Below are 20,431 nucleotides of genomic sequence, written 5' to 3'. Positions count from 1 at the left end.
CAAATTTAGTAACATAGAGGACACATTCAACAAAGGTTTTTTTTCTCTTCAATTAACTCAGTGTGATATGTGAATTTCCAGAGGGAAAATATTATGGTCGTCGTATCACAGCTTTCTTTGATGTATACTTCACACTGACAGGAAAGAATTCCAGCATCACATTTACTTAGCATTTCATCAAAAGCAACCACTAGCCAATTTTACAAAGTAATGTCTCATACTGCTGGCTTAGTTAGGATGTGGTAAGAATTTGGTCAAACCATAGAATTAAGTGTTGCTTCCTTTTACACTCCAATTTCAGTTTTCTCACTGAATACATTTTAATGTAGTACCTTTGCAGAACATCCATGGTAATTGAATTAAAAAGGAAATAATTAGTTATAAAGGATATGGTAAGAACCTGGTCATTCCATGGAAACAAACAACACTTTCTATTACAGTCCACTTTCACCTTAATTTCTGAGAAAATTAGAAGGTATTTCTTAGTAACACTGATGCATACATGGTAGCCAATCAGTAGAGATAATCTCAGAATACCAAATTTACCAAGTGAAACTAGACCAAATGAAACTAGAGGAAAAGTATAGTATTCAAACAATTTCATAGTTTCCATGGTAAGTTTAATACATTTTCCAAATGGATAGAGCATTGAATAGTTAGCCTATTATGTAAGAAAGGCTAACTTGTAGGAAAGTATTGCTTTAACTTCTAGAAGTACACAATTAACCTTGGGCTACTGCTAACAAACCTTTAGTATCTAAAAGATTGTCTCTTGAATTAGCAGGTGATAGACAAGGTGTTTGCAAGAAAGTAATATGTCCCTATAATAATTACAAATTTACTATTACCATGTAATTACACTATCTAGGCCTATACAACATTTTGCCTTGCACTGCTCATAGAATTTCAGTCAATCTGAAGCCATAATCAATCAGTGGCCAATCGTTTTTTGTTATCAAGTCATTTGTTATCAAATCACCAAATGAAAACTAGTGGCCTATCATTTTTTGTCATATCATCCAAATGAACGGTTTTTGAGCTTTAACATTGACACTGAACACTGAACGGATATTACCGCGCTGACACTCATTTTTCCTTTTCGTCTCTGTGAATTAGAAGGTAGATCTCTGGTGGATTTGGCTAGCTTGGGGTGAGTCTGGTTTATTAGCACTGTTCTCTGCCTGTGTGTGCTGCTGCAACAGTGGCTAGTTTACCCACAGTAACGTTGGATTGGACAAACATTGCTGGAATGTTACAGTAGGTTGCTGGAGACATGATTTTGGACAGTTTTATTACATTTGTATGTGATTAAGATGTACGATTTCTAACTTCTGTAGTTTGATGAGCTAATTATAGCTAATAAAGACTAGCTAATGATTGCTAGAAGCTTGTGAACTGTTGTTGACAAATTAAAACAATTATTCAACCTTAGCCTTGTTCTGTCACTTTTGTGCTTTGCCAAATATAGCCTCTTCTGAGTCTGTGTATGCTACAGTGGCTTGTCAATAGCTAAATACACAGGCTGCTATTAGAACTTCAGCATTTCAGCTACTACTGTAGTTGTATGAGGAGGTCAGAGCAGCATGATGCACCAGAGGGACAGAAGGCAGGAGAGGAGAGGACAGAGATGAGCTGTTCAGTTCAGTTCAGTTCAAGTTTATTGTCACACACATTTAAAAATTACAATGTACATTCAAATGCAATGAAATGCATCTGCCCTGGCTCTATCTCAGCCCTTAAAAACTATATATAAATAAGAATAAATAAAAAACACAAACAATAAATAAGAAATCCCACAAATAATAATCACTATGAGTTATGTAAAGTGCTACTGTTCAGTAATCTAACCGCCTGGGGGTAAAAACTATCTCTGAGGCGGCTGGTCCGAGCTCTGATGCTCTGTAGGCGTTTTCCTGAGGGAAGGAATGGGAACAGACCATGTGCTGGGTGGCTGGTGTCCTCCATAATATTTAGGGCCTTCCTTCTACAGCGGGAGGTGTAAATGTCCTGAATCTGCGGCAGTGGTGTTCCTATGATTTTTGAAGCCGTTTTTACTGTCCTCCTCAGTTGTTTGCGGTCTTGTTCAGTCAGGTTGCCAAACCACACCAGTATGCCTCCAGTAAGGATGCTCTCTATGGTAGCCCGGTAGAAGTAGGTACTGCTCCTTGGTCCTGCTAAATAGAACCAATTCATCCTCCTGACCAATTTTCTCTTTCCTAACAGGTAACCCATGTCCTTTCAAAACCAATCTTCTCTCTCTATTTCTCTCTCTCTCTCTTTCTCCAATAAGATGGCAATTCATCCAGTGCAGATGTCAAATAAGAATTTGAAGAGATAGATAGATTTTTAGCACCGCGACAGCAGGGGCTATATGGATGGTATTGTCGGTGGGTCGGTTGCTCTGTTCAACACTTTATGGGTCACATGGCCTGCAGGGATTTAGACTGTAGACTCTCAAGCGGGAGACCCGAGTTCGATTCCCAGCAGAGACGCTTCCACAAAATTCAACATGAGGGGCTGTTAGACTCTTAGTCTTGTTCGTCTTCCATAGCGAATACTAGAAACAGTAAATATACAGAGACTTCAACAGTTCACTTGTACGAGGACCACAATGTAAATAAGTCTTCTTGACTTTATTGTGTGTTAAATTTCTCAACAATTTTACTATATGTGTATGGTTGTGGCCCAGGGGCTTTCAAACCTATGTACATTTTAAAATCTATCAAATAAAATCAATCATGTCAAATAAATGATGACTGGTTACTGTTTGATTGAATATTAGTATTGGCTGTCCGCCTGCCTGTGAAAATAGCTTGTTGAGTGATGTTAAAGGATAACATCACTTCTGAATATTGCAAATACAATGGTAGCTTTATACTTTTCATGGGCATTAATGGTGATAGGAAAAAAACAAAAATTATCCTTGAAAGGCAAGAATCGTGCAAGCAAACGTGAGCCACAAACAATACAACAGCAGCGTACACAATGGCATCTTGGACTGCACAGTATGAGAGACATTGTCACAATAGAGGTATTCGAAGACGTCCACCCAGTACTAGATGGGTGCAGGCTACTTAAAAAACTAGCTACTGGCATTTGGACTGGAATTCAGTGTGCCGAAACCCACTCAGTTAGCCAGGACTTCCCTGGTTTAACAAGCTCGCATGACTATGCATCCATGACCTTTCAATAAACAGAGGGCGCCAGAAATTCTAATTACAAAACCACGCAATTCCATTTCAATATACGGCATTTACAAGATAGGACTTGCGCTGAAAAAATAATGGCATTTTTCTTCTAACCTACTACAGTTTATAGTTTTATGGCTCACATTTGTTTTTGTGGTTTCATGAAGGAAACAGTGCTGGTGCATTCTAACCGAATGATTAACTAGGTTTAGAGAGTAAAATAACTAAAGACGTCATATTCCAAGCATCGGGTCGTACTGTGATAGTGTTATGGCATGTGCAAATTGAAACGCTCTTTTTCCCCCCTTCCTACACAACAGACCCTGGTTGTTGATGTGCTGTGTGATATATGGGCTTTCTGTGGTGCCTGCTATAGGTCACAAGAAGTAATCAAATGGTTTAGAGGCCACAGTTAAACCATGCCTCTTTATGTCCAGTGACATGTCACGGTATGATTTGCCCCTCGGGACCTGGAACTGTAAACACTGGACAAGATTATGACTGGGCTTTATACGCCCCCGACTCGCAGAATCCATAATGCTGTAAAAGTCCACAGCACACTGGTTCGGTAAGTATTTACCTGTCTGTCTGTCTGTCTCTCTGTCTGTTTGTTAATCAGTCTGGCTTCATCTTAGTTACCTTGACAACGCATCCTCTCCTCTTCCTCTCCTCTCTCCTCCCCCCATCAAGCTCTCCCTCGACTCTCACAGAGTGCACTGGGTGGTTTAGTGGCTGCTCTTTTTGCAAGCGGGGGAGGGCATACCTCATATGTCGTGCCTCTCCAGTGGCATATTGATGCTTAACTTATCCCGAAGGTCCGAGAGCCATAAACATTCATGACAGCGGTAAACCCGAGAAAGGCCGATGGGTTTTGGGGATTTCAGAGAAGAACCAGCAAGCTGTCTTTTGAAGGGGGTACATTTAATTATAACTACTATTTCCGTATTTGATTCTGAAAATCTAACTCTGGTTGTACAGAAAGTGGAGGGACATTATAAATGCTAAGATTCTGCGTTTCAATTCTAAAATTCAAAACACTAATTGATGGCGCTGGGCATTCCCAGTGTAAAGCATAAAAAGTTCCAACAACGCTGTTTTTGTAATTATTTACACATATATCTTCCTATCCACCTGCATGTATCTGTATTTATATTTCTGTCGCTGTTCTGACTATATGGCGAGGTTTCATCTTTGATTCCTTAACAGCATATCTCATCCTTCCTTTCTTTTCTCTCTCTCTCTCTCACAGTACGCCTTTCCTCACCATTCCACTCTAAAAACTTTCTCTCTCCCTGTCTCTTCGGTGTCTGCCAGCGCGCTGTGTGGTTAGGGGGCTGTTGTTTTTTTACAAGCAGAGGAAGGGCACGTCTTGCAAATGGACATGTCATGTGGAGCGACGCCCAGGCAAGTCGCACTGGAGAGCGCCCCGAGGCCCCGAGCAGAGCAGCCAGGCAGACAGAGGAAGAAGGGAACTATCTTTGGAGAGGCAAGCCAGGACGCTCCCTGGGCCAAGCTGGACTCGTGGAAGAGATAGAGAGAGAGAAAGGGACGGATAGTGGAGAGAAAGTGAGTCGGGTGGCTGGGCGGTGTTGGTGCTGATGGTTCTGGCATACAAATGCACCCTAATGCATCAGGGGAGAGGGAAGCGTCAGGGAAAAAACAAAAACAAAAACAGATGCTCTACTGTTGACATTGAACATTGGGGATCAAGCCATGTAAGTAATTCGGGGTATGTGTGAAAGCCTATCCCATACTGCAAAAATGTGTTTCACATTTACATCAGAGTATGTTTACAGATTATGTTTAAAAATAAACAAAATTGGTCCGGATGACATTAATTCTAAACATATTTTGGACACTAGTAATACATTCTCTTCCTGTGCTCTGTTGAGGATACATACACTCACCGAGCACTTTATTAGGAACACCTGTACACCTGCTTATTCATGCAATTATCCATTCAGCCAATCATGTGGCAGCAGTGCAATGCATAAGATCATGCAGATACAGGTCAGCAGCTTCAGTTAATGTTCACATCAAGCATCAGAATGGGGAAAAAATTTGATCTCAGTGACTTTGACCGCGGCATGGTTGTTGGTGCCAGACGGGCTGGTTTGAGTATTTCTGAAACTGCTGATCTCCTGGGATTTTCACGCACAACAGTCTCTAGAGGTTACACAGAATGGTGCGAAAAACAAAAAACATCCAGTGAGCGGCGGTTCTGTGGACGGAAACACCTTGTTGATGAGAGAGGTCAGAGGAGAATGGCCAGACTGGTTCTAGCTGACAGAAAGGCTACAGTAACTCAGATAACCTCTTTACAACTGTGCTGAGCAGAACAGCATCCCAGAATGCAACACGTCGAACCTCGAGGCGGATGTCACTTTGGTAGCCGGTTGGCATTGAGCTGAAAGCTGATACCTACCCAGTATTAGTAAGGTGTTCCTAATAAAGTGCTCAGTGAGTGTATCTGCAAGTAAACATACAAGTTAAAGCTGCAATAAGCGAAATTTTCTGACCACTAGAGGGTGACAGAAACCACAACACATTTGTAAATAAAGCACAGCAAAGCCACTGCGCTACGGAGGCCTACTAAGGACAAACCTTGAAAAGCACCTTGCATAAAGGCTAACAGCTAAGCTAAACGTACGGAGAAGTGTCACCGGTTACCAGTCTCGCTTTGACAGATCTTTTTCCCGCTGAAGGTTACATGTCCCACAATGACAAGTGAAGAGGTAGGTAGCAAGTTTACTAGTTAACAAGTTTACTCGCTCGCTTCATCGATTCCGCCATTATGAGAAGTTTTTCAGTAATGGGAGGGGGAGTATGCCGCTTTTAAACAGTGAGGGAGGTGCCAAGCTAGTTTTTTAAAAAAAAGAAAAGCTACTGAATGGAGCGGGAGGAGCTTCGTTCCGGAGCGGAATTTGACAACAAGCTTTAGAAAAGAGGTGAAAACAGCAACACAGCTGGCTGCTGTGTGGATATTGGTTTATATCATTACGTCTCAATGAAATCTCCACATACAGCAGCACACATTAGTCTCAGAATTGGTTATAAGGTCTGATATCGCTTATTGCAGGTTTAAATATATTTTGGCCACTCAAAATATGTTTCAAATGAATGTCATCTCCATGTACAAATACATTTTTTTTTTTACATTTTTGTATATTTTGATCGTTTCCAAACGTATTCTTAAGTATATCTGCAATATAGGCTATTTATTTGCTTTGTTGTGCTGTATATAAGTATAAGAAAAGGGGACCAATGGGGCAATGACCAAGTCACACGCACAGGACACAAGGAAGAAAGAAAAAAATAAAGAAAAAGGGTAAAAAGAGAGAGAGGGCTCTTCAAGACGAGTGTGAGACAGAAAGGGTGACTGAGGCCAAGAGGGGGAGAGGTCCGGGAGGGAGGAGGAGAAGAGAGAAAATCAGCCAAGTGTGTCACTTTAATGAAGTATCATGACTCCCTCACCCTTCATCTGTCCTCCTCCTCCCTCCCCCCCCGACGCCACAATGTCATCCCGATGTGGCAGGTGTTGCCGTGACTACCGCCGAACCCGTGCCGTCATGGCAAAAAAAATCTGAACTAATTTGGAAACACGACCCCGGGTCTGGAGGGCCTGAAATGGATTATGGGAGGCGGGTAATGTGATTCTCAAGCGTTTCCCCCGAAATTAAAGATTGCCTTAGTGTTATTAATACGCATGAGATGGAATCAATATTCTCCCTCTATTGCTCAATGTTTATATTCTGCCCATCTCTGTCCTGTTATTTATTTTCTTTACTCTAGTCCTCACCTCCTCTCTCTCCTTCTGTCTCTTTCTTTTTCTCTCCATCTCTAGGTCTATCCCTGTTTTTCTCTCCCCTTTGACACTGTTTCATTTCCCTCTCTGCCTCTGTCTCTTTTAGTCTACAAGAGTAGTTCTGCATCTATCTTACTTCACGACAGCCACTCTTCACCTTCTCTCTTCCTTTCTTCCTTTGCCAAGCAGCAACAGGCGGATGCAGTCCCAAAAAGCACCGTCTCTATATAATTATGGCACAGCCATAATAATAGGAGGCAGCCTCCTCTCCTTGATTGTGCGTGTGTGTGTGTGTGTGTGTGTGTGTGTGTGTGCCTGTGTGTGTGTGTGTGGCTGAGACTGTGTAAGGCCATGATTGGATGCTCTTAAGGAAGTGAAGCGTTACGAGAGTGAGCAAGAGAGAGAGAGAATTGGAAAAATAGAATGAAAATGAGAGAGAGAAAAATCTGAAATGGGGCGAGGGAGAGCGAGAAAGGGAAGGCCACTTTAAATCAAGCACCTTTTAATCAGCACACTCACAATGGGGGACATAAAGATAACAAGGCAGAGTGAGGCTCCTGTTGGCTTTCTAGGCAGCTAAAGCCATAGATTTATGGCTAGCTGGGGAGAGTCCTCTCAACCATGGTTAAGCCACAGTGCAGAGCCCCTGCCGATAGGGATTACACAGGCGCAGCCATCTCTAGACGAGTTATGAATTAATCTGGGAGTCAGACTCCCAACCTATATGCGGGTGGCTGTGTGCCACTCTGTCTCACACTCTGTCCTTCATCCATACCTTAAAGCAAAAATCCACCCTCCGATACTCTCACATTTCTCTAAACGCTCCATTGTAGCTCCGCTGGAAATATCTTAACGTTTTGTGTCATTTACGTTTGGCTAGGTATCTGCAGGAAAAATACCCCACCAAACAACAAATGGTCACAGAAATTCAAGTTAAGTCACCAATAGCCATTTTCTAACACTGTTAAAGTGTTTGGGCACCAGTGTTGGGCGGTAACGTGCTGCTCAGTAACACATTCTTTTTTCAATAACAAGTAGTGTAAGTAATTACAATTTCAAATTCAGTAATTACATTACAGTTACTAATCCCAGTAAAGCTCTGTTACTGCGTTACTTAAACCTGAACCCCCTTCAACCTTTTCTTTTCTCTCCTTTGAAATTTTCGAATGAAGTGGAAACTTGGTTAACATTGATTCGTTTTGGACATTTATTTAAATCAAATTGTATGAATTATTCCCTTTTTTGTCTAATATCCTATATGAATTAGATTTACCAAAATTACCAATAAAATGAAACATGATCCAATATTTCCTCTGTTACAATAAACACTTCACTTTGCAATAAAATCAATAGAAACACTCTTAAAGCTCAATGTCAAAACAAAATATTCCAACTTCACATTGCCAATATTTCAACTTGAATACTTTTCTCACCTCACAAAAGTGTTCAGGAATAAATCCATGAGATTATTTCTGAGTTTCATAAAAAGTCCACTCTTACAGTACACTCTTTGAAATAAACACAAAAACAATAACTGACACAATAGAAGATTCACTTTCACTTTTCACAATTCACTTTGAACTGTGATCATGTTATTTATCTAATGTTCAGTTCAATAAAGGATAAAACTTAAACAGACTTCCATCTCTGGTATAGAATAATGACTATGAACCTACCAGTCTGTTGAGATGAGATGACTCACATGGCAAGATGAGGTGAGATGAGCTGAGATGAAGATGAGTTGCTGGGAGAATGTTGTCTGGATGGCAGGAGACAACATTGGAAACTTCACAACCGCGACTTCAGCTATACCGCCAGCACCGCCACCGGGACTCGTAATGTCGGACTGAAATAGTGCTCTCCGCGGCACGAAAACAAGTAGACCCACTGATAGGGGCAAATTCATAGTCCGTATCAAAACGTCTGTCTAAGAATACATTTTGCTCTTCCACAGAAAAACGAATGTCTTCTCTTGAAACTCACAGTACGAAGCCTCTGTTACTTTCAGTCTAGGACCATTTCCAAAACACTAATCCGCCATTGTTCCACCAGCAAGTTATCCGCAGCAGCTAAGAAGCGAATACCTCAACTCATCTGTAAAAACAACAAAGAGTCCACAAAACTTCAGCATAGCTTCCCGTTTCGAAGTCTATTTCCTATTTGAAGGTAATTATTCATTTCACCGCGGAGTTTTTACTCATTCCGACATTTTCTCATCTTTTCTCTTTCAACTTTTCGGTCACACCCAATGAGCCCATATTAGTTCACTCAACCTGACCTGGCCTTTGGACCTTGATGGATGTCTCTTAGCAATCTTGAGGCGCTGTGCTTGGGGCTCTTTTCTAAAGTAAAAAAAGTTCTGTTATTTTGTCTTTAGCACATATTAGCACTCTAGCAAAAAAGACACAATGAACCAAATGAGGAACAGGAGTCTTTAAGCGTTTCTTAATTTTACTCATGCGATTCCTTTAATCTATCCCTCAACATAATGCGTATTCATGTCATATTGGAAGAAGCAAAATAATTAGATGACATCTCGCTGCTACAACTTGGAAGCGTTCTTGTGTTTAACTCGTGGGAACGAGCCACATCCAAAATCATTTCTTATTCATGAATTTAAAAACAACTATAAACAAACTGCAGCAGGCAGTTTCTACTTTTCGTCAGTAGAGTTGATTGTATTACTGTGATTATAACTGCTCATTTTGATTTTTATTATCTTGGACATCGGTGGATTCGCTGCAGTATTCGCCACCTGTATTGACACACCTTCGCAATTTGTGCCACCTAGTGGGAAATATCAGAGCCCACAAAAAAAAAAAAAAAAACGTCCTACTTGTAATTACCACTAGGATGCTGACTCATCCTAGTGCTCATATTAGCTCATATTTACTATAAATCTAACATGACGTAAACACAGCGTAAACACTTTTAGCAGCAGAGGAATAATATGCAGCTCTGTAGGTTGCTAGTTCCAAGGAGACCATTTCAAACTTGGACCATGATTGCTCAACGATTATGTATCCATTGGTATTTTCTACTCGGGCTTTCAGAGACCTACTGCTGAGCAGGAAATGTGAATTAAAACACAATAGAGAATAAGAGGGAGAATCGGGCCCTCCTGTGGAGCTGCCACTACTGGCTATATGACACATTTACATAATGACTTCCCTCTCTACTCTAACTGGTGCGCTGTGGACAGTTTTTGACTAAACGTAATGTGCAATTTCATTGAATCATTGTGCAAGAGCTTACATCAGTACTACAGTAGTATTTTAGAGAGTAAAAGATGGAGACATTTCTGGGCTTTCTCGCGATCCTTTGCATATTAAGAAACTGGGTGATCGTCTATTAGCTTCTAGCCTGTGCTTATCAATTAGTATGAAGAATTCAATTACAATCTGGAATCTCTCATCACTGCTCCAGGTGTCTTTACTGGAACTGTAGTTATTTCTTTTAAAGGTCTCCTGCTGATCTCTATTACAGTGTACAGCCTCTTATCTCCCCATCTACTCCTATTCTCCCTCACTTCTTACCCCTTGCCTCTAAGGCTTGTGGGAGTTTTTATTTTTTTCTATATCTTTGCGAGTCACCCCGGGGGCTGCAGATTTCATCATTACCCTCTCTCTCTCTCTCTCTCTCTTTCTCTCTCTCTCGCTCCAGCTCTCTCTCCTCCGGCACCATCAGCACTGTTCTAGGTGGTCTGCTCCACTGCAGACAAACACATCCATGCCTTTGGGCAAAGCAGCAGGCGCAACATTTCCTGTGCAATAATTTAGCATTGTGTCCGTGCAAGCACTTTTGTCTCTTCCAAATAGACTGCTTGGCCTTTAAGCAACTAAACCGGACATAATGATGGCTGAGGGGGCGGATGCGGCGCGGGGTGGGGCGGTGGCGGGGGGTGATGGTTGTCGGGGGGGGTGTTCGGGTCCTGCGGCTCCGGTTTGTGATGACTGTTTGCTAGCCGTAGGGGCACTGCTGCTGAGCTCTGGATGCTGTGTCCTGTGGTGGCGTAGCTCGCAGGGAAAGCGCCCCTGTTTCATATACTTCCATTTTGAGCCAGTGACTGACAGCATGGTGTGTGTTTCTTGACATTTCTGACTACCCAGAGGGTAAATATGTGTGTGTGTGTGTGCGTGTGCGCGTGCCACGCACGCAACCGCGCCACCGTGTTCGTGTTTGCAAGTGTCTGTGTCTATCTGACCACTATCCAGCACCCACTGCTTTTCCATCTCCCTCCATCTCTCCCTCTCCCCAGACAGCCAAGTTTTTACAAAAGTACTAGTGACTCTTTTGGGGTTCTCAAATGGGTTTTGTATGTTTCGCAAGTGAACTCCACCCACCAAAACACCAGCAAAGTGGAAGAAATCAATGTGTTTTTCCAGTGTTTCCCACCTTTGTGTTTATAGGGAGCCAGGTCGGGTCATACCAATCAAGACCTTCAAAACTCGAAACTATTTAGAATTAAAGTTGTTTGCGTGTGTGTGTCTTTGTCTGTGTTGACGTCTTTGTGCAAGTGGAGGCTTGTGTCTGCTGTTGTATTTGTGCATGGATGCGTGTGTGTATGCACGTCAATTTACATGAGTGAGTGCATTCGTGCATGAGTGCCTTTATTTGTGTTTGTGTGCGTAAGGGTGAAGTTGCAGTGTACGGCTGCACTGTGCATTCGGTTTCCAAGGGAGTGGTGGATGTGGAGAGAGCCACACACACACGGAGGGTCATGTAATGAAGTGATAATTCCTTTACTGTGTCCACCGTTGGAAAACTCTCCCTGACTTTGATAGATGTGTCTGGCCGAATAATATGACATTTCCACACTGTAGCAGGAACTCAACTTGAAATGTCAGACTGCCCGCTACCCCCTTCTCTGCCCTCTCTCTCTACTTTTGGTGCACTTTCTCTCTGTTGTGTCTATGGGCGTGCGTGTATGTGTGCACGCATCTGTGTGTCCGTATGCGCATGTGTGCTGTCTCCAAGGTAACAGTGAGAGTAGAAAGAGTCAGGTACCATCATCACAGAAAAATCTGTATTTTCTGCACATTCTCCTTTCTGTCTTGGGCTTAGAGTTTTTCTGGGTTTTTTTTCCTAATCCTTGTGACAGCTTGTCAAAGCATGTGTTTGATTTGTCTCTTGACCACAGCGTAGGCCATCACTTTAGTTAACGTCAATGTCCATCAACCAACGCTTGAAGACGAAAAGTGTTTTCCATTTGAGTCAGAATGTTTCTATAGATTAAATTTTGCTATAAATTAACCGTGCAGGTTAGTGAAGTGAAACTTTTTCAGTTAATTTTGTCCTTTTCCCAAAACAAACTGAAAGTCATCAATGGTCTCTGCAGAACACTTATTAAGAAAAACACAAGCTTGCTTCCGCCCGGTATTGATTTTGAATTCATTTTCAAGGAAGGCTACATAATGTCCATTTTTGCATTTGAAGATTGCTTTGTCCTATTCTACTAGTTAAGTGCAAACCATTAATGGAAAACAAAAACAACATGATTGCAACTAAAATGAGAAATGAGTTGCTACTATCTAGATTCGAATGGGTAACTTTTTAATTGTCTTTTTAGTTGCTGATAGAGACGCTGTGTACTCCTCGCCTTGGAAAACAACATTTTATCCTTGCCACTTTACATTCAACTTTAACTTAGAATTTAGATTAGAACTTAGAAATAAATCTAAGTATCAAATAAGCCTGATGACCTTTGAAATCTCTTTTGTTAAATTAAACAGCAAACTATACCAGACCGGCCAAATCAGGGTTTCTGTTAATCACAGTGTCGGTTGCATTCATTTCAACAAGTAACTACTCTTGACTTTCAAATTATTAATTCTGCATATATTAAATCACAATCGATGTATTTAATTTATCAACATACTGTTTTATTGCTTCAAGGAAGTATCTAAGATTGTTAAATTGAAGATGTGGATACGTTTTGCTATGTTGAATTAGCCAAACAAAAAGTGAATGCAGAGTCTTTACTACCAAATTCCATACTAATCCATGGCCACAGATTTAGGCTGTAGGGCTCATATTTGGTGCAGAGCTCATTTAATAGACTTGGAGGCATAGTGGATGCATTTTTTCATAGTTACATAGTTTTCAAAAACAATAGCCAGGTGTGCAGTTCCTGACTTGTTGTGAACTGTTGCAATGTGCTTCAAAGTTTGTGCCATCTGTGTTAGAAGTGCTGGTTGCATCTTAGCTAGTAGGGCAGTGAAGAAAGGGAAGAAATAGGGGCCTGTCAAGCCTGAACGAGGCTGGGAGTGTGTGTGTGTGTGTGTGTGTGTGTGTGTGTGTGTGTGCGTACACATTTGCATATTTCAATTGGTGCATGCTCAGACAATTCTTGCAATGGAATGCATTGGAATGTAAAATGTACCTAATACTGTGGTTTTTCACAACAATTTCACTTGACGCCAAAATCATTATGTACTTTGTTTTTGTCTCTGTTCACATACCGTCATGATTGTTTTCTTTTCATGTTTTCCATTCCTTAAATTGTTTCCAAGTCTCGCTGTAAACAGCTAAACATTATCATTATGCCACTGGAGCCATTATGTTTTCGGGTTGTCCGTCCGTCCGTCCGTCCCATTCTCATGAACGCGATATCTCAGGAACGCCTGGAGGGAATTTTATTACATCTGGCATAAACGTCCACTTGGACTCAAGGATGAACTGATTAGAATTTGGTGGTCAAAGGTCAAAGGTCAAGGTCACTGTGACCTCACAAAAGACGTTTTTGGCCATAACTCAAGAATTCATACGCTAATTAAGACAAAATTGTTTTTTCTGATATTGAGCTTCAGGTGATTGTCGTTGCACCATGTGACGAAGCTCTCTATCAGTCCTCTGTACTCCTCTGTAAAAATAGTCTCTAAGTGAAGACAGCATGTTTCTCACTGGAAAGTATTCACTGGAGTCATACATGTCAATATAGTGATAACTTCCATTTTGCCAAAAAATACACTTAATACCTTTTATTAAATTCCTTCAAAGTCTTCATTACATATATTTTGAGTCTGGACAGACATGGATGTAAACTGCAACTTGACTTGTTGGTGGAGGCATACAACCGCAAGGCGGTTAATTCTAGTTTACTTTTTTTTTTGTCTCTCAAGTGACAGGTGTGAGGAGGCATGCATATTCATGGTGATGGCGGATCTATCTATCTATCTATCTATCTGTCTGTCTGTCTCTCTCTCCCTAATATACCACCTACACTCTTCTTTCCTTGTGTCATAAACAGGGGAGCCCTACAAGGCAATGTGTGACACAGATCCAAGCTGACAGCTTGAAATAACAGTTAACAGTTCCTCTGCCTGGTTCCCCCTGGCAAATTCACAGCGCCGTAATGTTAAATGGAGTGTGCCACAGACCAGAGAGAGGCACAGGTGCTCTCCGACACCACACTTCACCTCAACGCCCCTATCCCCCAACCGCCAACCTTCCTCTTTTCACCTATCCCTTTCCACCATGTTAATTTCCACCCGATGGCACCTGCCACCTTCTTTACTGTCATCTTTCTGCTCCGACTTGTCATGTCTCCTCACTTGTTTCCCGGTACCCTTGATCGGTACCCTTCAAGAACTTGAGATCGGCGGATTATGAGTGAAAAGGGGCGCCAGGAAAAAGCTCCACATCCTAATTAACAGTGTTCAGTCAGAAGTCATATAAAAGATTTAGGGAAAGGAGATTAATATTCTTCATTAGAATGTTTTAGAAGGTTCTTTACTGCCTCTGCTATAATTTGCTCTATGAAAACAAATTGTTCCGTGATTTCTGTACTTCTTAGAAGCAGGCACTGTTGAATGCAAATGTGCTGTGGCTTCAACGAAAACCAAAGGCTTCAAACCTTCTCTCTGTGTGTCATATCATGCACGCATCAGTTACAAGCCCAGTTATCCATGGGCCGTGTTTACAGCTAGCCGGGCACATTTCTCAACACGAGAGCCATTGTGGTGGAACCCACCTCACTAATTGCTTCCCCTTCTTCTTGCCGTGCACATTTCTTTCATTTTCTTGGAAGCTCCCTTCCATTCAGCCCATTGTTTCAATGCAGCGGCTTTAATTGCCTCCGCCTGCGATGCGAGCTTCGCATGACGGCTTTCGCTCAAGCCTGGCATTGGGGAATATGGAGATAGATGATTTGTATTAATGATGGGTGGCGATGACGGAGGGGAGGGAGATGATGGAGGGGAGGAAAATGATATGAGACAGAGAGAGAGGAGTAGCTGTCAGGAGAAACGTGGCTGATGAGCCCCAGATCATGGCCGCAATGAAGCTTGTCAGACCTCTTACCTTTTCGGCCCATTATCAATTGTGTATATGTCCATCAGGATGATTTTTGTGTGCCAGAGCCAGACCTTGTTCCAAGATGTAGTGTCGTATATCTTAGCACGTATGCTATGTGTTAAGCTGAAATATTAACCAGAGAGTGATATGTGCCTTCAAAACAAAAGTCCCCATGAAATGAACTCCCATTACTTTTTCTTCCTGGAAAACAGAGTATCTTTCATGGTGACCTCATGCTGCACTAGTAGGTGTAAATATAAATTTCTAACCGATAACACCATCAGATTTTTGAACAGTCCCACCCCTCTGCACCCCTCCCATCAAATAAAATCGCCTTTCTCTCCCCGACTCATATTCCATTGGTTTAGACTTTTGAATGATCCCTCACTGCATTATGCCCTGCCCCCAAATCCTGTTTCAACAGAAAATGCATCAAATCAAGGAAGTAAAGATGCTATTTCATGGGGTCTTTAAGGACATAAGATGTGTTCATCCCTTGGATGTGTGGGCCTATAGCATGTTAGACCAGGTAGTGAGTTGCACTCATCCGTCCGCTTGCAGATTATGAATCACCCGTGTGTGTTAGATTAGCATACTGTTGCAAATCCAAGCAACACCACACAAGTATGCTAATATGCTGCGGCCTCGGACATCCCGGGCTGTGAAGCAGCTCATGGATTGGCACTGATGCTAATCCAGAGCATGTTAACAGACAAGAGGTGAGCCGACTCGTTCTCCTGGGGCTTCAGATGGCAAGGGCCTCCGCAGAGCCTCGTCCAACGGGAGCTAAGTGTTGATCAATACGCGGAGCGAGGGAGGACAGAGGGAGGGGAGTAAAAACAGAGGAGAGAAAGGCCACTGCCATCGCTCTTCCATGACGCTGAGGATCCGGATCCGCTGGGCTCCCGGGCTAAATTAAAACAACCGGCGTCCCATTGATTCCAGCACTGACAGGGACCATACATCACCCCACAGCCAGGGAGAGCAGGAGGAGAGAGAGGGGGGGGGGGGGGGGGGGGGGGGGGGTAATAGAGAAGCAAAGAGTGCTTGCAAGAGAGAAAATGATAGGAGGAGAAAAGAAATAAGGGAAGGGTAAAAGAGAGAGGGGGGGAGATTAGAGAAGGGAAACCTACTGAAAAGAAAGAAGGAAAGGGAGAGAGTCGGTGGAACGAGCGGAGAGGGAAGGAGGAAGGAAAAAAGATGGCGCAGGGAAGAGGGGAAAGAAGGAGGAAGGAGAGAGAAAGAAACTAGACATAAGCAATCTGTACTTCCATTGACAAGTCAATTTATTTCATATGCATGGCTGAAAATTACTTAGAAGCAGAGGGAACTTTTAGAAGAGAATGGGAGGAGGGAGAAGAGGCAGAAACATGGGAGCAGTGACTTTGTGGTAAATATAAAGTTGTTGAGATGGGCAAAGGCAGGGCAAGTTGGGATGGATGGGAGGAGAAAAGCCAAAGATAATTGGGGGTTAGAATGAATTGCAGTATCTTCAGTCTATTCACTAGAACTCCTTTCTTTCTTATTCCTGGGAATTTAATTGAACTCTATCTCCCGACCATATCTTAAGGTATTGCTCTAAATCTATCTCACTCACTTAATTTTTTTTTCGAATCCCCCTCTCTGTCTGGGGAGCCTTGGAAGAAAAGAGGTATTTTCACTTATTGACTTGAAAATGATGGGGCGATTTAGTCAATCATTGTTCTTGATCATCAAGATCTCTGATTGGATGCAATCAGCATCCAAATGAGGTCTTACAGCAAGAATAGCAGCGCGACAGGAGGGCTGAGCTTCACTATGACCCCGGTGATGCTGGTAATTTCAATGGGATCTTTGAGATTGAATGATATGAGAACACATTGTCCCCCTGTGTCCTCTCTCGGCCTTAGAATGGTCATTGTCTTGAAAGGTCGAGTGACTGAAACATCGACAAATAAATCAATGCAGAGGTCATCCTGTGTGTGCGGGAATCTGTTTTTCAGATTAAAAAACACTGGAGGTCAATTGCCATGACAAGGTTGTTACATCCAACTGATTGATAAGGAATGAAGGCTGCATCATTGACATGTAAATTTCAGTCTCTCGTGACATTTTGAGTTGGGTGAATCAAAATTTAGTTGTCCCTACATTGTTCCCCTTGTGTCTGCATTCATCTTCTTTTCTTCTTTTCTTATTCACAGTTCCATTCACAACGTATGCAGGATTTCTTCCAAATCACATCTGGAGGATCATGCAAGCAAAATCTGATACACCTGTCTACACCTGTCACTTAAAGCAACACATTGCTAAACTCATACTGAGATATGGATGCCAAATATGAAAATGTTTCAACAATGTAAATTTTGCTTTCATTTTTTACATGCATGCATTGATAGCACAAAATGAAATCAAATTCTGAAACTTTTAGAAGGATACTAGGTAATTTCAGTCCATGGTTGACAAAGTAGCCTAATTCAACTTTTACAGACTGGACTCTATATTTAAGGTGCAATGTGTAATATTTCTACTTTCCTGAAGCATAATATGACTAGTAAATATCAGCAGGGGCTGCTGAATGGTAGTGAGTGAAACAAAGTAAACAGCTCACAGCTCACGCACTGCAGAGATTTCAGCATTCATGTGCCATCCTACCCACAGTGTTGTACCGTCCCATGTCCGTGACGCCCGGCCCTCCAAAAGGCTTGGCAGTTGTTGCACCGTGAGTTGTTCAATTTGTTTCACTCACTACTATTCAGCAACCCCTGCTGATACTTACTAGTCATTCTCCACTAGGGAGTTCTGGTAAATTGGCATATATATATTCCGCCAGACAGCTCACATTTTTAATAAAATCTGAACTTTTCTATTCGACTCACCCCCCGCTGGCTCAGCTGCAACAAGAATCTGGGAATAGCCGGCGCATCCGGTCTAAAGATTGTAAATGTATCAAAGTAATTGCAGTTTGGTGGGTAATCTGTATGCCGAATTGAAGAGTGGAGATTCAAATACGTAAAATGTCTTGAGTCATGTGTAATGATGTTATTTTGCCGATTAGCGAAAATAAGCATGAAACTGCACCTTATTATGAATTTACAAACTCACTCCCTGTGTCATCATACAGTACCTGGGTAGCCAAGTTATTACTACTTCACTATAAATACAATGAACTCTGACAACAAATTATCTTGGTTTGTGGTTTATCTCATTAGCTTGTTTGCAGAATAGCCGGAGGTGTACTGTATCTATATTGCAATGTTTTTTAAAAACATTTTAATAAATAGATGATATTGATTTTAGAGTGACATCACCACTGTACACAGGGGGTTAGCCCAATGAAGTGAGGTATGCATAAAAAAAAAGGCCAGCCACTTTGAAGTGTCCTGGCATGATAGAATGAGAAATCAATCTGTAAGCATCAATGTTCTGCATTAATCTGTAATGTTCATGTTACACATACATGCACACGTTGCTCTCTGTCTCTCTCTAGTTGTCACAAGTACAAGAATGTGAAATTGTGCAGTTCAGTTTTCAAATTTGCTTCATTTAGCTTCCGTTCGGTGTCACAGAGTTACATCACGACACACTAGAGAGTTACATATCACCATAAATATGCATCGTGATCTGTGCTGAAATAAATATGAGAACGCTCATGCACTTAACGGATGGACCATGCTGTGCATCATTAGTTTGCACCCTCTAAGAAAAGCCATCATCACAAAAACATGAGGTTATGAATGTTGTAACAAGTAAACACACATGCACATGGGCAAGCACACACACACAGACACAAACACACGCCACACGCATCCCACACAGAACAGAAACACTGGAGCCTCCAGAAGGCTTTGCCCTGCAGAAACAGAAGATAAGAAAAGGAGAGGGATTCTGGGATTCCCTTTTCTCTATCATTTTCAACCCGGGCCTTATTTTCCTAGTTTCTGTCATCATGCCGATCAATTCTAATCAAAATTTTGTCAATTGCTTCACTGTGTAGCTCTACGTATCTCTCAGTTTGCAGGAAGCGCTGCTCTCCAGTGCAATAAACAGGGCAAAGGGAAACTCAAACAGTCAAATCCCAAAAGCGATTAAAACATGCCCTTTGAACGCAAGAACACTTAGCCTGCAGTTCCACGTCTTTAAATAGCTGTGATTGAACAATTATCATATGACATTTCAGTTGTAACAGTCTATTTGATACTTTTTTCCATTGCTCACACACTTCCTTGTTTACTCCTTGTTCACATCAGAAGATGTTGTTGATGCATTTCCGCAATTTGGGCAAAAAAATACCACATATCTTATGTGTAATTACTTGGGATGCACTGATATATCGGCAGAGTATTGGTATCAGCCAATATCAACTTTAAAAAGCAATATCGGTATTGGCCAGTATTATTAAAAAAAAAACAAATCGGTGCATCTCTAGTAATCTCTCGGAGGTTGACATGAAAGTTTTTTCCTAGTGGACTGTTTATGTTTATGGTAATTCTGACGTGAACATGGCATCAGAGTACTTGAACTTTCTACTTGCAAGCTAGCTCACGCTAGTTAAAATAACATACATAATACCACATTATACTGGAGTTTCAGGCCATGTATTATCACTGTTTGAGTTTCCCTTTGCCCTGTTGGACTATTGCAGAGGAGCAGTCCCTGCAGACTGAGAGGTACAGTATGTGCTGTAGCTCTACAGTGAAGTAATTGACAAAATTTTGATCAGAATCGATTGGCACGATGGTAAAAAGTAGGATAAGGTCCAGGTTGAAGATAACCAGAATTATCCTTTAATTAAAGCCAAACTGAGTGACAGTTGCCCTCTGGGTAGTGGGTAGAGGTGTGTGTGTTTGTGTGTGTGTGTGTGTGTGTGTGTGTGTGTGTGCGCGTGCATTTGTTTGTGGAAGGCTGGGGATGAGGTACTCTGATGAATAATGTATCAGTGTTCAAACTCTATGCCACATCCCCTAACCCACTCCCCACTGACACCACACACACACACACACACACACACACACACACACACACAGCCATAGACCAATCTCTCTTGCCCACTCTCCGTCTATCTCCCTCACCTCCTCTCTCCATCTTCGTTTTAGCCGCATGTCTCTTCCTGTCTTTCTGCTACAACACTGATTCCCCCTCCTCATCTTAGGCTCTCCCTCCCCTC

This window comes from Centroberyx gerrardi, chromosome 19 (genome assembly GCF_048128805.1).
Source record: "Centroberyx gerrardi isolate f3 chromosome 19, fCenGer3.hap1.cur.20231027, whole genome shotgun sequence".
NCBI lineage: Eukaryota > Metazoa > Chordata > Actinopteri > Beryciformes > Berycidae > Centroberyx > Centroberyx gerrardi.
Note: the sequence above shows the minus strand (reverse complement) of the source record.